General features: G+C 41.1%; 9 non-coding genes across 9 annotated transcripts; all 9 read left to right on the top strand.

Annotated features, from left to right (window-relative positions):
• The first annotated feature begins 674 nt into the window (after positions 1-674).
• Positions 675-755, top strand: TRNAS-AGA (transfer RNA serine (anticodon AGA)). Its single transcript has one exon. It is a non-coding gene; the product is annotated as a tRNA-Ser (tRNA).
• A 2,853-nt stretch (positions 756-3,608) lies between these two features.
• Positions 3,609-3,691, top strand: TRNAS-AGA (transfer RNA serine (anticodon AGA)). The gene has a single exon. It is a non-coding gene; the product is annotated as a tRNA-Ser (tRNA).
• A 2,843-nt stretch (positions 3,692-6,534) lies between these two features.
• TRNAS-AGA (transfer RNA serine (anticodon AGA)) lies at positions 6,535-6,616 on the top strand. The gene has a single exon. It is a non-coding gene; the product is annotated as a tRNA-Ser (tRNA).
• A 1,285-nt stretch (positions 6,617-7,901) lies between these two features.
• On the top strand, positions 7,902-7,973 carry TRNAH-GUG (transfer RNA histidin (anticodon GUG)). The gene has a single exon. It is a non-coding gene; the product is annotated as a tRNA-His (tRNA).
• Positions 7,974-8,268: 295 nt separating this feature from the next.
• On the top strand, positions 8,269-8,350 carry TRNAS-AGA (transfer RNA serine (anticodon AGA)). The gene has a single exon. It is a non-coding gene; the product is annotated as a tRNA-Ser (tRNA).
• A 2,839-nt stretch (positions 8,351-11,189) lies between these two features.
• On the top strand, positions 11,190-11,271 carry TRNAS-AGA (transfer RNA serine (anticodon AGA)). Its single transcript has one exon. It is a non-coding gene; the product is annotated as a tRNA-Ser (tRNA).
• A 1,285-nt stretch (positions 11,272-12,556) lies between these two features.
• On the top strand, positions 12,557-12,628 carry TRNAH-GUG (transfer RNA histidin (anticodon GUG)). Its single transcript has one exon. It is a non-coding gene; the product is annotated as a tRNA-His (tRNA).
• A 295-nt stretch (positions 12,629-12,923) lies between these two features.
• TRNAS-AGA (transfer RNA serine (anticodon AGA)) lies at positions 12,924-13,004 on the top strand. The gene has a single exon. It is a non-coding gene; the product is annotated as a tRNA-Ser (tRNA).
• Positions 13,005-14,657: 1,653 nt separating this feature from the next.
• On the top strand, positions 14,658-14,739 carry TRNAS-AGA (transfer RNA serine (anticodon AGA)). Its single transcript has one exon. It is a non-coding gene; the product is annotated as a tRNA-Ser (tRNA).
• The last annotated feature ends 351 nt before the right edge of the window (positions 14,740-15,090 follow it).

Here is a 15,090-nt window from a genome sequence, read left to right as displayed (position 1 = left end):
CAGATGGCTTGAGGAGGTACAGGGGAGATGCAGTTCTACTAGACAGAATAGAAGATCTGCGCCAGGTGTGTTTCTCTGAATTGGTGTCCCATCACAGGCCTACAAGTGTATGTGTGATCTTTGACTCCTGGCAGTTCACAAGCAGGCGGCCAGGAAACGGTTTCAGCCTATTAACCACTGAGGAGACAAAGCCTTTGTATAAGGAATGAGGAAGCAATGAACACATTCAGCCTATCACAGGAGTTCCCTGAGTGTTCCGAATTATAAATTCTCCATGTCACTGTATGTTATTGAGCCCAAGTAGCTCGCCGTGATCGTATAGTGGTTAGTACTCTGCGTTGTGGCCGCAGCAACCTCGGTTCGTATCCGAGTCACGGCATTGTGGTTGGCAATGTCATGGCAGTTGGGTTTTTCTGTTACAGAATTAGCAAATGTACCAGTTGTTTTTGTAAAATGTCTATTAAAAACAGATCCTTTAAAATATTTAAACGATCTAACGACAAATTATTTAAACACACATGATTATAAGATGTAGCCTTATTTTTGTTTTTAGGAGAGAATGTGCCTGCTGAAAAAAACATTATTTTTAAAAAGTGCATTGCAGAATATCAGGAATTTGCTGTGGGACACCTTGAAAACTTTCATATAGATTATTTGTACAAAACTTACATTCAGTTGTTGTGGCCGAGTGGTTAAGGCGATGGACTAGAAATCCAATGGGGTCTCCCCGCGCAGGTCGAATCCTGCCAACGACGAGAAACTTTTTAACATCGGCTACAATTTCAGAAGTTAACCTTTAGAATTTCTTCCATGTCAGTTTTATATATAGGTGGCTTATTTTGTTGTCACTATTGCCATTTCATATATTTATTATCGCTACCCCTTTCATATCTTTGCTATAACTCTCGTCCTACATTAGCGCTGGTGCAAACACTTCAAATTATTATACCCTGGCTCTCTCAGTCATACCATTCATGCACTTGAAACTTACTTTACCAATAAAAGTAGCAAATAGAAAAATAAAAAAAAAGTGCTTGCTGGATTAGGCAAACACACTTCATAAAACTGCATTTTCCTTTCTATTCTCCCCGAGTTACAAGCTTAACTGCTCCCTGTGTAATTTCTCTTAGCCTGCTGTCCCAGGAAGAGAATTTTATCTTCAGGCTCTTTCCGTGTTTTTTTCCTAGTCTTTCTTTCCCTTTTCTTAGATTTGTAACTGTTCCTTTACCTGCTCTATTTAGGTGCCATTAATCTCATTTGAGCTCCTTGTACCTGCTGCTGTTTTCTTCACACCTCACACTGCCTTTTCCCTCTTTCTCTCTTTCTCTGAGGTTGGTGGCTACTTTCCAAAGCTTCTGATGCCCCAATGTTCCTTCATCTTGTTGTCAGACGTGAATTGGAAAAGCAACAAAATTAACAAGCCTTTACCACTCATACATGGCAGAGGTTTATACTTGAATTCAATGAGCTAAGAAAAGCGTGTTGTGGGGCCCCTACGAGCCATGGTGCTTGCTTCATCATAATTAGGCACGCAGTCATTAGCCACAGCTCTGATCATGGGTCACTGAGGTCAGTTTCAATAATTCCTCAAAAACCTAACCATGCAGTCCCCCCTAACTGTGTAGTTATCTTGCTTTACTGCTGTTTGTGTGATTAGCTGGGAGGAGCTCACGGCAGCATCCTCCCTATAAAAGTGTAGATGGACCGCGCCTTAACTCTTTCTTGCTTCACATACAGATGGCATGAGGAGGTACAAGGGAGATGCAGGTCTACTAGACAGAATAGAAGATCTGCGCCAGGTGTGTTTCTCTGCATTGGTGTCCCATCACAGGCCCACAAGTGTATGTGTCATCTTTGACTCCTGGCATTTCACAAGCAGGCGGCCAGGAAACGGTTTCAGCCTATCAACCACTGAAGAGACAAAGCCTTTGTATAAGGAAAGAGGAAGCAATGAACACAATCAGCCTATCAAAGGAGTTCCCTTAGTGTTCCGAATTATAAATTCTCCATGTCACTGAACGTTATTGAGCCCAAGTAGCTCGCCGTGATCGTATAGTGGTTAGTACTCTGCGTTGTGGCCGCAGCAACCTCGGTTCGAATCCGAGTCACAGCATTGTGGTTGGCAATGTCACGGCAGTTGGCTTTTTCTTTTACAGAATTACCAAATGTACCAGTTGTTTTTGTAAAATGTCTATTAAAAACAGATCCTTTAAAATATTTAAACGATCTAACGACAAATTATTTAAACACACATGATTATAAGATGTAGCTGTATTGTACCTACTGACATAAATTATCGTTCTTGAACCTATTTGCGGTGGGGGGAATGGAGCTCTCCCCCATGCCAATCAGAATGCAGATGAATGCAGTTGCAGTTGAGTGACCTGTGTTGTGGCTGTCTAGAGGGAATGCACAAATGTAGCTGTCTCGCAGCCCAATCCAGACGTCAATTGGAGACAGGTTTTCAGGCAAATAGAGCCGTAAGTGCAGAGAAATGCTCACTCTCTAAAAATGGCATTTATAAAATAGTAAAGTTAAATCCAACCTCACCAGTAAATAGGATTTATCAATAAATAAATAAAGCTTCTCCTCTCTGATATGGAATTACCCCCAAAAAAGTATAAGGGAATACCCAATGCTAACCTATAAGAGGGGCAGACCTCACAGTAGTGAAAAATGTAATAGACTGTTTGGTACTACCAGGACATGCAAACTACCACAGTTCATGTCTTACCTTTTACTTACATAGCATGATGCCCCTAGGACTACCTAGGGACTACCTTAGGGGTTAATTATATGTAATAAAATTGGAGTTTAAGGCTTGGCAAGTAGTTTTAAATGGCAAGTCGAAGTGGCAGTACACTGCAGCACAGGCACTGCAGTAGCAGGCTTGAGACAGGTTTGAAATGCTACTTCTTTGGGCGGCACAATCAGTCCCTGGGTATATGGTATACCACTTTACAAGGGGCTTTCAAGTCAATGAAATCTGTCAGTCAGGTATACTCCAATTACACACATGATTAGGGAAGAAGCACGTTCACTTCAGCACTGATTAGTAGCAATAAAGTGATCAGAGTCCTAAGGCCAACAAAAAGATACAGCAAAATGCAGAGGTGAAAAGCAATAAGGTAGGGTTGAGACCACCTTAAGAATGAAAGGTCTAACAAAAACGAACTAAGGATAACGTGAGTAAAACATCAGGTTTCTCTACAGCATTTGGTGAGACAAGTGTGCCTTCTTTTATCTTCCATAAATGCAATCTTTCCCTGACCCCTTTATTATATAGCTCTTCAAGTAAAAAAGATAAAGCACTTACAAAGGAGCCTCAAATACTCAAAGATGGTAGACTTCTGTAATATGGGCCATAGACTAAAAGCAGCACGAAAACAGAGTGCAATAGGGTCCCAAAAACTCGAGTGCCACATGAGAGTATGCATGAAAGCCTATCCTTTTCCAAACTAGAGATATACTCATGCAATTTTTGTTTTTATGAGAGAATGTGCCTGCTGAAAAAAACATTATTTTTAAAAAGTGCATTGCAGAATACCAGGAATTTGCTGTGGGACACCTTGATAACTTTCATACAGATTATTTGCACAAACCTTACAGTCAGTTGTGGCCGAGTGGTTAAGGCGATGGACTAGAAATCCATTGGGGTCCCCCCGCGCAGGTTCGAATCCTGCCAACAACGAGAAACATTTTAACATCGGCTACAATTTCAGAAGTTAACCTTTAGAATTTCTTCCATGTCAGTTTTATAAATAGGTGGCTTATTTTGGTGTCACTATTGCCCTTTCACATATTTATTATCGCTACCCCTTTCATATCTTTGCTTTAACTCTCGTCCTACATTAGCGCTGGTGCAAACACTTCAAATTATTATACCCTGGCTCTCTCAGTCATACCATTCATGCACTTGAAACTTACTTTACCAATAAAAGAAGCAAATAGAAAAATAAAACAAAAGTGCTTGCTGGATTAGGCAAACACACTTCATAAAACTGCATTTTCTTTTCTATTCTCCCCGTGTTACAAGCATAACTGCTCCCTGTGTAATTTCTCTTAGCCTGCTGTCCCAGGAAGAGAATTTTATCTACAGGCTCTTTCCGTGTTTTTTTCCTAGTCTTTCTTTCCCTTTTCTTAGATTTGTAACTGTTCCTTTATGTGCTCTATTTAGGCGCCATTAATCTCATTTGAGCTCCTTGTACCTGCTGCTGTTTTCTCCACACCTCATACTGCCTTTTCCCTCTTTCTCTCTTTCTCTGAGGTTGGTGGCTACTTTCCAAAGCTTCTGATGCCCCAATGTTCCTTCATCTTGTTGTCAGACGTGAATTGGAAAAGCAACCAAATTAACAAGCCTTTACCACTCATACATGGCAGAAGTTTATACTTTAATTCAATGCGCTAAGAAAAGCGTGTTGTGGGGCCCCTATGAGCCATGGTGCTTGCTTCATCATAATTAGGCACGCAGTCATTAGCCACAGCTCTGATCATGGGTCACTGAGGTCAGTTTCAATAATTCCTCAAAAACCTAACCATGCAGTCCCCCCTAACTGTGTAGTTATCTTGCTTTACTGCTGTTTGTGTGATTAGCTGGGAGGAGCTCACGGCAGCATCCTCCCTATAAAAGTGTAGATGGACCGCTCCTTAACTCTTTTTGCTTCACATACAGATGGCTTGAGGAGGTACAGGGGAGATGCAGTTCTACTAGACAGAATAGAAGATCTGCGCCAGGTGTGTTTCTCTGAATTGGTGTCCCATCACAGGCCCACAAGTGTATGTGTGATCTTTGACTCCTGGCAGTTCACAAGCAGGCGGCCAGGAAACGGTTTCAGCCTATTAACCACTGAGGAGACAAAGCCTTTGTATAAGGAATGAGGAAGCAATGAACACATTCAGCCTATCACAGGAGTTCCCTGAGTGTTCCGAATTATAAATTCTCCATGTCACTGTATGTTATTGAGCTCAAGTAGCTCGCCGTGATCGTATAGTGGTTAGTACTCTGCGTTGTGGCCGCAGCAACCTTGTTTCGAATCCGAGTCACGGCAATGTCACGGCAGTTGGGTTTTTCTTTTACAGAATTACCAAATGTACCAGTTGTTTTTGTAAAATGTCTATTAAAAACAGATCCTTTAAAATATTTAAACGATCTAACGACAAATTATTTTAACACACATGATTATAAGATGTAGCTATATTGTACCTACTAACATAAATTATCGTTCTTGAACCTATTTGCGGTGGGGGAATGGAGCTCTCCCCCATGCCAATCAGAATGCAGATGAATGCAGTTGCAGTTGAGTGACCTGTATTGTGGCTGTCTAGAGGGAATGCACAAATGTAGCTGTCTCGCAGCCCAATCCAGACGTCAATTGGAGACAGGTTTTCAGGCAAATAGAGCAGTAAGTGCAGAGAAATGCTCACTCTCTAAAAATGGCATTTATAAAATAGTAAAGTTAAATCCAAACTTACCAGTAAATAGGATTTATCAATAAATAAATAAAGCTTCTCCTCTCTGATATGGAATTACCCCCCAAAAAGTATAAGGGAATACCCAATGCTAACCTATGAGAGGGGCAGACCTCACAGTAGTGAAAAATGTAATAGACTGTTTTGTACTACCAGGACATGCAAACTACCACAGTACATGTCTTACCTTTTACTTACATAGCATGATGCCCCTAGGACTACCTAGGGCCTACCTTAGGGGTTAATTATATGTAATAAAATTGGAGTTTAAGGCTTGGCAAGTAGTTTTAAATGGCAAGTCGAAGTGGCAGTACACTGCAGCACAGGCACTGCAGTAGCAGGCTGGAGACAGGTTTGAAATGCTACTTCTTTGGGCGGCACAATCAGTCCCTGGGTATATGGTATAGCACTTTACAAGGGGCTTTCAAGCCAATTAAATCTGTCAGTCAGGTATACTCCAATTACACACATGATTAGGGAAGAAGCACGTGCACTTCAGCACTGATTAGTAGCGATAAAGTGATCAGAGTCCTAAGGCCAACAAAAAGATACAGCAAAATGCGTAGGTGAAAAGCAATAAGGTAGGGTTGAGGCCACCTTAAGAATGCAAGGTCTAACAAAAACAAACTAAGGATAACATGAGTAAAACATCAGGTTTCTCTACGGCATTTGGTGAGACAAGTGTGCCTTCTTTTATCTTCCATAAATGCAATCTTTCCCGGACCCCTTTATTATATAGCTCTTCAAGTAAAAAAGATAAAGCACTTACAAAGGAGCCTCAAATACTCAAAGATGGTAGACTTCTGTAATATGGGCCATAGACTAAAAGCAGCACGAAAACAGAGTGCAATAGGGTCCCAAAAACTTGAGTGCCACATGAGAGTATGCATGAAAGCCTATCCTTTTCCAAACTAGAGATATACTCATGCAATTTTTGTTTTTAGGAGAGAATGTGCCTGCTGAAAAATACATTATTTTAAAAAAGTGCATTGCAGAATACCAGGAATTTGCTGTGGGACACCTTGAAAACTTTCATACAGATTATTTGCACAAAACTTACAGTCAGTTGTTGTGGCCGAGTGGTTAAGGCGATGGACTAGAAATCCATTGTGGTCTCCCCGCGCAGGTTCGAATCCTGCCAACAACGAGAAACTTTTTAACATCGGCTACAATTTCAGAAGTTAACCTTTAGAATTTCTTCCATGTCAGTTTTATAAATAGGTGGCTTATTTTGGTGTCACTATTGCCCTTTCACATATTTATTATCGCTACCCCTTTCATATCTTTGCTATAACTCTCGTCCTACATTAGCGCTGGTGCAAACACTTCAAATTATTATACCCTGGCTCTCTCAGTCATACCATTCATGCACTTGAAACTTACTTTACCAATAAAAGAAGCAAATAGAAAAATAAAATAAAAGTGCTTGCTGGATTAGGCAAACACACTTCATAAAACTGCATTTTCTTTTCTATTCTCCCCGTGTTACAAGCTTAACTGCTCCCTGTGTAATTTCTCTTAGCCTGCTGTCCCAGGAAGAGAATTTTATCTACAGGCTCTTTCCGTGTTTTTTTCCTAGTCTTTCTTTCCCTTTTCTTAGATTTGTAACTGTTCCTTTATGTGCTCTATTTAGGCGCCATTAATCTCATTTGAGCTCCTTGTACCTGCTGCTGTTTTCCCCACACCTCATACTGCCTTTCCCTCTTTCTCTCTTTCTCTGAGGTTGGTGGCTACTTTCCAAAGCTTCTGATGCCCCAATGTTCCTTCATCTTGTTGTCAGACGTGAATTGGAAAAGCAACCAAATTAACAAGCCTTTACCACTCATAGATGGCAGAGGTTTATACTTTAATTCAATGAGCTAAGAAAAGCGTGTTGTGGGGCCCCTACGAGCCATGGTGCTTGCTTCATCATAATTGGGCGCGCAGTCATTAGCCACAGCTCTGATCATGGGTCACTGAGGTCAGTTTCAATAATTCCTCAAAAACCTAACCATGCAGTCCCCCCTAACTGTATAGTTATCTTGCTTTACTGCTGTTTGTGTGATTAGCTGGGAGGAGCTCACGGCAGCATCCTCCCTATAAAAGTATAGATGGACCGCTCCTTAATTTTTTCTTGCTTCACATACAGATGGCTTGAGGAGGTACAGGGGAGATGCAGGTCTAATAGACAGAATAGAAGATCTGCGCCAGGTGTGTTTCTCTGCATTGGTGTCCCATCACAGGCCAACAAGTGTATGTGTGATCTTTGACTTCTGGCAGTTCACAAGCAGGCAACCAGGAAACGGTTTCAGCCTATCAACCACTGAGGAGACAAAGCCTTTGTATAAGGAATGAGGAAGCAATGAACACATTCCGCCTATCACTGGAGTTCCCTGAGTGTTTCGAATTATAAATTCTCCATGTCACTGTATGTTATCGAGCCCAAGTAGCTCGCCGTGATCGTATAGTGGTTAGTACTCTGCGTTGTGGCTGCAGCAACCTCGGTTCGAATCCGAGTCACGGCATTGTGGTTGGCAATGTCACGGCAGTTGGGTTTTTCTTTTACAGAATTACCAAATGTACCAGTTGTTTTTGTAAAATGTCTATTAAAAACAGATCCTTTAAAATATTTAAACGATTTAACGACAAATTATTTAAACACACATGATTATAAGATGTAGCCTTATTTTTGTTTTTAGGAGAGAATGTGCCTGCTGGAAAAAACATTATTTTTAAAAAGTGCATTGCAGAATATCAGGAATTTGCTGTGGGACACCTTGAAAACTTTCATACAGATTATTTGCACAAAACTTACAGTCAGTTGTTGTGGCCGAGTGGTTAAGGCGATGGACTAGAAATCCATTGGGGTCTCCCCGTGCAGATTCGAATCCTGCCAACAACGAGAAACTTTTTAACATCGGTTACAATTTCAGAAGTTAACCTTTAGAATTTCTTCCATGTCAGTTTTACAAATAGGTGGCTTATTTTGGTGTCAATATTGCCCTTTCACATATTTATTATCGCTACCCCTTTCATATCTTTGCTATAACTCTCGTCCTACATTAGCGCTGGTGCAAACACTTCAAATTATTATACCCTGGCTCTCTCAGTCATACCATTCATGCACTTGAAACGTACTTTACCAATAAAAGAAGCAAATAGAAAAATAAAACAAAAGTGCTTGCTGGATTAGGCAAACACACTTCATAAAACTGCATTTTCTTTTCTATTCTCCCCGTGTTACAAGCTTAACTGCTCCCTGTGTAATTTCTCTTAGCCTGCTTTCCCAGGAAGAGAATTTTATCTACAGGCTCTTTCAGTGTTTTTTTCCTAGTCTTTCTTTCCCTTTTCTTAGATTTGTAACTGTTCCTTTACCTGCTCTATTTAGGCGCCATTAATCTCATTTGAGCTCCTTGTACCTGCTGCTGTTTTCTCCACACCTCATACTGCCTTTTCCCTCTTTCTCTGAGGTTGGTGGCTACTTTCCAAAGCTTCTGATGCCCCAATGTTCCTTCATCTTGTTGTCAGACGTGAATTGGAAAAGCAACCAAATTAACAAGCCTTTACCACTCATACATGGCAGAGGTTTAACCTTTAATTCAATGAGCTAAGAAAAGCGTGTTGTGGGGCCCCTACGAGCCATGGTGCTTGCTTCATCATAATTAGGCACGCAGTCATTAGCCACAGCTCTGATCATGGGTCACTGAGGTCAGTTTCAATAATTCCTCAAAAACCTAACCATGCAGTCCACCCTAACTGTGTAGTTATCTTGCTTTACTGCTGTTTGTGTGATTAGCTGGGAGGAGCTCCTGGCAGCATCCTCCCTATAAAAGTGTAGATTGACCGCTCCTTAACTCTTTCTTGCTTCACATACAGATGGCTTGAGGAGGTACAGGGGAGATGCAGGTCTACTAGACAGAATAGAAGATCTGCGCCAGGTGTGTTTCTCTGCATTGGTGTCCCATCACAGGCCCACAAGTGTATGTGTGATCTTTGACTCCTGGCAGTTCACAAGCAGGCGGCCAGGAAACGGTTTCAGCCTATCAACCACTGAGGAGACAAAGCCTTTGTATATGGAATGAGGAAGCAATGAACACATTCAGCCTGTCACAGGAGTTCCCTGAGTGTTCAGAATTATAAATTCTCCATGTCACTGTATATTATTGAGCCCAAGTAGCTCGCCGTGATCGTATAGTGGTTAGTACTCTGCGTTGTGGGCGCAGCAACCTCGGTTCGAATCCGAGTCACGGCATTGTGGTTGGCAATGTCACGGCAGTTGGGTTTCTCTTTTACAGAATTACCAAATGTACCAGTTGTTTTTGTAAAATGTCTATTAAAAACAGATCCTTTAAAATATTTAAACGATCTAACGACAAATTATTTAAACACACATGATTATAAGATGTAGCTATATTGTACCTACTGACATAAATTATCGTTCTTGAACCTATTTGCGGTGGGGGGAACGGAGCTCTCCCCCATGCCAATCAGAATGCAGTTGCAGTTGAGTGACCTGTGTTGTGGCTGTCTAGAGGGAATGCACAAATGTAGCTGTCTCGCAGCCCAATCCAGACGTCAATTGGAGACAGGTTTTCAGGCAAATAGAGCAGTAAGTGCAGAGAAATGCTCACTCTCTAAAAATGGCATTTATAAAATAGTAAAGTTAAATCCAAACTTACCAGTAAATAGGATTTATCAATAAATAAATAAAGCTTCTCCTCTCTGATATGGAATTACCCCCCAAAAAGTATAAGGGAATACCCAATGCTAACCTATGAGAGGGGCAGACCTCACAGTAGTGAAAGATGTAATAGACTGTTTGGTACTACCAGGACATGCAAACTACCACAGTACATGTCTTACCTTTTACTTACATAGCATGATGCCCCTAGGACTACCTAGGGCCTACCTTAGGGGTTAATTATATGTAATAAAATTGGAGTTTAAGGCTTGGCAAGTAGTTTTAAATGGCAAGTCGAAGTGGCAGTACACTGCAGCACAGGCACTGCAGTAGCAGGCTGGAGACAGGTTTGAAATGCTACTTCTTTGGGCGGCACAATCAGTCCCTGGGTATATGGTATAGCACTTTACAAGGGGCTTTCAAGCCAATTAAATCTGTCAGTCAGGTATACTCCAATTACACACATGATTAGGGAAGAAGCACGTGCACTTCAGCACTGATTAGTAGCGATAAAGTGATCAGAGTCCTAAGGCCAACAAAAAGATACAGCAAAATGCGTAGGTGAAAAGCAATAAGGTAGGGTTGAGGCCACCTTAAGAATGCAAGGTCTAACAAAAACAAACTAAGGATAACATGAGTAAAACATCAGGTTTCTCTACGGCATTTGGTGAGACAAGTGTGCCTTCTTTTATCTTCCATAAATGCAATCTTTCCCGGACCCCTTTATTATATAGCTCTTCAAGTAAAAAAGATAAAGCACTTACAAAGGAGCCTCAAATACTCAAAGATGGTAGACTTCTGTAATATGGGCCATAGACTAAAAGCAGCACGAAAACAGAGTGCAATAGGGTCCCAAAAACTTGAGTGCCACATGAGAGTATGCATGAAAGCCTATCCTTTTCCAAACTAGAGATATACTCATGCAATTTTTGTTTTTAGGAGAGAATGTGCCTGCTGAAAAATACATTATTTTAAAAAAGTGCATTGCAGAATACCAGGAATTTGCTGTGGGACACCTTGAAAACTTTCATACAGATTATTTGCACAAAACTTACAGTCAGTTGTTGTGGCCGAGTGGTTAAGGCGATGGACTAGAAATCCATTGTGGTCTCCCCGCGCAGGTTCGAATCCTGCCAACAACGAGAAACTTTTTAACATCGGCTACAATTTCAGAAGTTAACCTTTAGAATTTCTTCCATGTCAGTTTTATAAATAGGTGGCTTATTTTGGTGTCACTATTGCCCTTTCACATATTTATTATCGCTACCCCTTTCATATCTTTGCTATAACTCTCGTCCTACATTAGCGCTGGTGCAAACACTTCAAATTATTATACCCTGGCTCTCTCAGTCATACCATTCATGCACTTGAAACTTACTTTACCAATAAAAGAAGCAAATAGAAAAATAAAATAAAAGTGCTTGCTGGATTAGGCAAACACACTTCATAAAACTGCATTTTCTTTTCTATTCTCCCCGTGTTACAAGCTTAACTGCTCCCTGTGTAATTTCTCTTAGCCTGCTGTCCCAGGAAGAGAATTTTATCTACAGGCTCTTTCCGTGTTTTTTTCCTAGTCTTTCTTTCCCTTTTCTTAGATTTGTAACTGTTCCTTTATGTGCTCTATTTAGGCGCCATTAATCTCATTTGAGCTCCTTGTACCTGCTGCTGTTTTCCCCACACCTCATACTGCCTTTCCCTCTTTCTCTCTTTCTCTGAGGTTGGTGGCTACTTTCCAAAGCTTCTGATGCCCCAATGTTCCTTCATCTTGTTGTCAGACGTGAATTGGAAAAGCAACCAAATTAACAAGCCTTTACCACTCATAGATGGCAGAGGTTTATACTTTAATTCAATGAGCTAAGAAAAGCGTGTTGTGGGGCCCCTACGAGCCATGGTGCTTGCTTCATCATAATTGGGCGCGCAGTCATTAGCCACAGCTCTGATCATGGGTCACTGAGGTCAGTTTCAATAATTCCTCAAAAACCTAACCATGCAGTCCCCCCTAACTGTATAGTTATCTTGCTTTACTGCTGTTTGTGTGATTAGCTGGGAGGAGCTCACGGCAGCATCCTCCCTATAAAAGTATAGATGGACCGCTCCTTAATTTTTTCTTGCTTCACATACAGATGGCTTGAGGAGGTACAGGGGAGATGCAGGTCTAATAGACAGAATAGAAGATCTGCGCCAGGTGTGTTTCTCTGCATTGGTGTCCCATCACAGGCCAACAAGTGTATGTGTGATCTTTGACTTCTGGCAGTTCACAAGCAGGCAACCAGGAAACGGTTTCAGCCTATCAACCACTGAGGAGACAAAGCCTTTGTATAAGGAATGAGGAAGCAATGAACACATTCCGCCTATCACTGGAGTTCCCTGAGTGTTTCGAATTATAAATTCTCCATGTCACTGTATGTTATCGAGCCCAAGTAGCTCGCCGTGATCGTATAGTGGTTAGTACTCTGCGTTGTGGCTGCAGCAACCTCGGTTCGAATCCGAGTCACGGCATTGTGGTTGGCAATGTCACGGCAGTTGGGTTTTTCTTTTACAGAATTACCAAATGTACCAGTTGTTTTTGTAAAATGTCTATTAAAAACAGATCCTTTAAAATATTTAAACGATTTAACGACAAATTATTTAAACACACATGATTATAAGATGTAGCCTTATTTTTGTTTTTAGGAGAGAATGTGCCTGCTGAAAAAAACATTATTTTTAAAAAGTGCATTGCAGGATATCAGGAATTTGCTGTGGCACACCTTGAAAACTTTCATGCAGATTATTTGCACAAAACTTACAGTCAGTTGTTGTGGCCGAGTGGTTAAGGCGATGGACTAGAAATCCATTGGGTTCTCCCGCGCAGGTTCAAATCCTGCCAACAACGAGAAACTTTTTAACATCGGCTACAATTTCAGAAGTTAACCTTTAGAATTTCTTCCATGTCAGTTTTATAAATAGGTGGCTTATTTTGGTGTCACTATTGCCCTTTCACATATTTATTATCGCTACCCCTTTCATATCTTTGCTATAACTCTCGTCCTACATTAGCGCTGGTGCAAACACTTCAAATTATTATACCCTGGCTCTCTCAGTCATACCATTCATGCACTTGAAACTTACTTTACCAATAAAAGAAGCAAATAGAAAAATAAAACAAAAGTGCTTGCTGGATTAGGCAAACACACTTCATAAAACTGCATTTTCTTTTCTATTCTCCCCGTGTTACAAGCTTAACTGCTCCCTGTGTAATTTCTCTTAGCCTGCTGTCCCAGAAAGAGAATTTTATCTACAGGCTCTTTCCGTGTTTTTTTCCTAGTCTTTCTTTCCCTTTTCTTAGATTTGTAACTGTTCCTTTACGTGCTCTATTTAGGCGCCATTAATCTCATTTGAGCTCCTTGTACCTGCTGCTGTTTTCTCCACACCTCATACTGCCTTTTCCCTCTTTCTCTCTTTCTCTGAGGTTGGTGGCTACTTTCCAAAGCTTCTGATGCCCCAATGTTCCTTCATCTTGTTGTCAGACGTGAATTGGAAAAGCAACCAAATTAACAAGCCTTTACCACTCATACATGGCAGAGGTTTATACTTTAATTCAATGAGCTAAGAAAAGCGTGTTGTGGGGCCCCTACGAGCCATGGTGCTTGCTTCATCATAATTGGGCGCGCAGTCATTAGCCACAGCTCTGATCATGGGTCACTGAGGTCAGTTTCAATAATTCCTCAAAAACCTATCCATGCAGTCCCCCCTAACTGTGTAGTTATCTTGCTTTACTGCTGTTTGTGTGATTAGCTGGGAGGAGCTCACGGCAGCATCCTCCCTATAAAAGTGTAGATGGACCGCTCCTTAACTTTTTCTTGCTTCACATACAGATGGCTTGAGGAGGTACAGGGGAGATGCAGGTCTAATAGACAGAATAGAAGATCTGCGCCAGGTGTGTTTCTCTGCATTGGTGTCCCATCACAGGCCCACAAGTGTATGTGTGATCTTTGACTTCTGGCAGTTCACAAGCAGGCGGCCAGGAAACGGTTTCAGCCTATCAACCACTGAGGAGACAAAGCCTTTGTATAAGGAATGAGGAAGCAATGAACACATTCAGCCTATCACAGGAGTTCCCTGAGTGTTTCGAATTATAAATTCTCCATGTCACTGTATGTTATTGAGCCCAAGTAGCTCGCCGTGATCGTATAGTGGTTAGTACTCTGCGTTGTGGCCGCAGCAACCTCGGTTCGAATCCGAGTCTCAGCATTGTGGTTGGCAATGTCACGGCAGTTGGGTTTTTCTTTTACAGAATTACCAAATGTACCAGTTGTTTTTGTAAAATGTCTATTAAAAACAGATCCTTTAAAATATTTAAACGATCTAACGACAAATTATTTAAACACACATGATTATAAGATGTAGCCTTATTTTTGTTTTTAGGAGAGAATGTGCCTGCTGAAAAAAACATTATTTTTAAAAAGTGCATTGCAGGATATCAGGAATTTTCTGTGGGACACCTTGACAACTTTCATACAGATTATTTGCACAAAACTTGCAGTCAGTTGTTGTGGCCGAGTGGTTAAGGCGATGGACTAGAAATCCATTGGGGTCCCCCCGCGCAGGTTCGAATCCTGCCAACAACGAGAAACTTTTTAACATCGGCTACAATTTCAGAAGCTAACCTTTAGAATTTCTTCCATGTCAGTTTTATAAATAGGTGGCTTATTTTGGTGTCACTATTGCCCTTTCACATATTTATTATCGCTACCCCTTTCATATCTTTGCTATAACTCTCGTCCTACATTAGCGCTGGTGCAAACACTTCAAATTATTATACCCTGGCTCTCTCAGTCATACCATTCATGCACTTGAAACTTACTTTACCAATAAAAGAAGCAAATAGAAAAATAAAATAAAAGTGCTTGCTGGATTAGGCAAACACACTTCATAAAACTGCATTTTCTTTTCTATTCTCCCCGTGTTACAAGCTTAAC

The sequence above is a fragment of the Lissotriton helveticus genome, chromosome 12 (assembly GCF_964261635.1).
Source record: "Lissotriton helveticus chromosome 12, aLisHel1.1, whole genome shotgun sequence".
NCBI lineage: Eukaryota > Metazoa > Chordata > Amphibia > Caudata > Salamandridae > Lissotriton > Lissotriton helveticus.
Note: the sequence above shows the minus strand (reverse complement) of the source record. Positions and strands in the feature narration are given on the sequence as shown.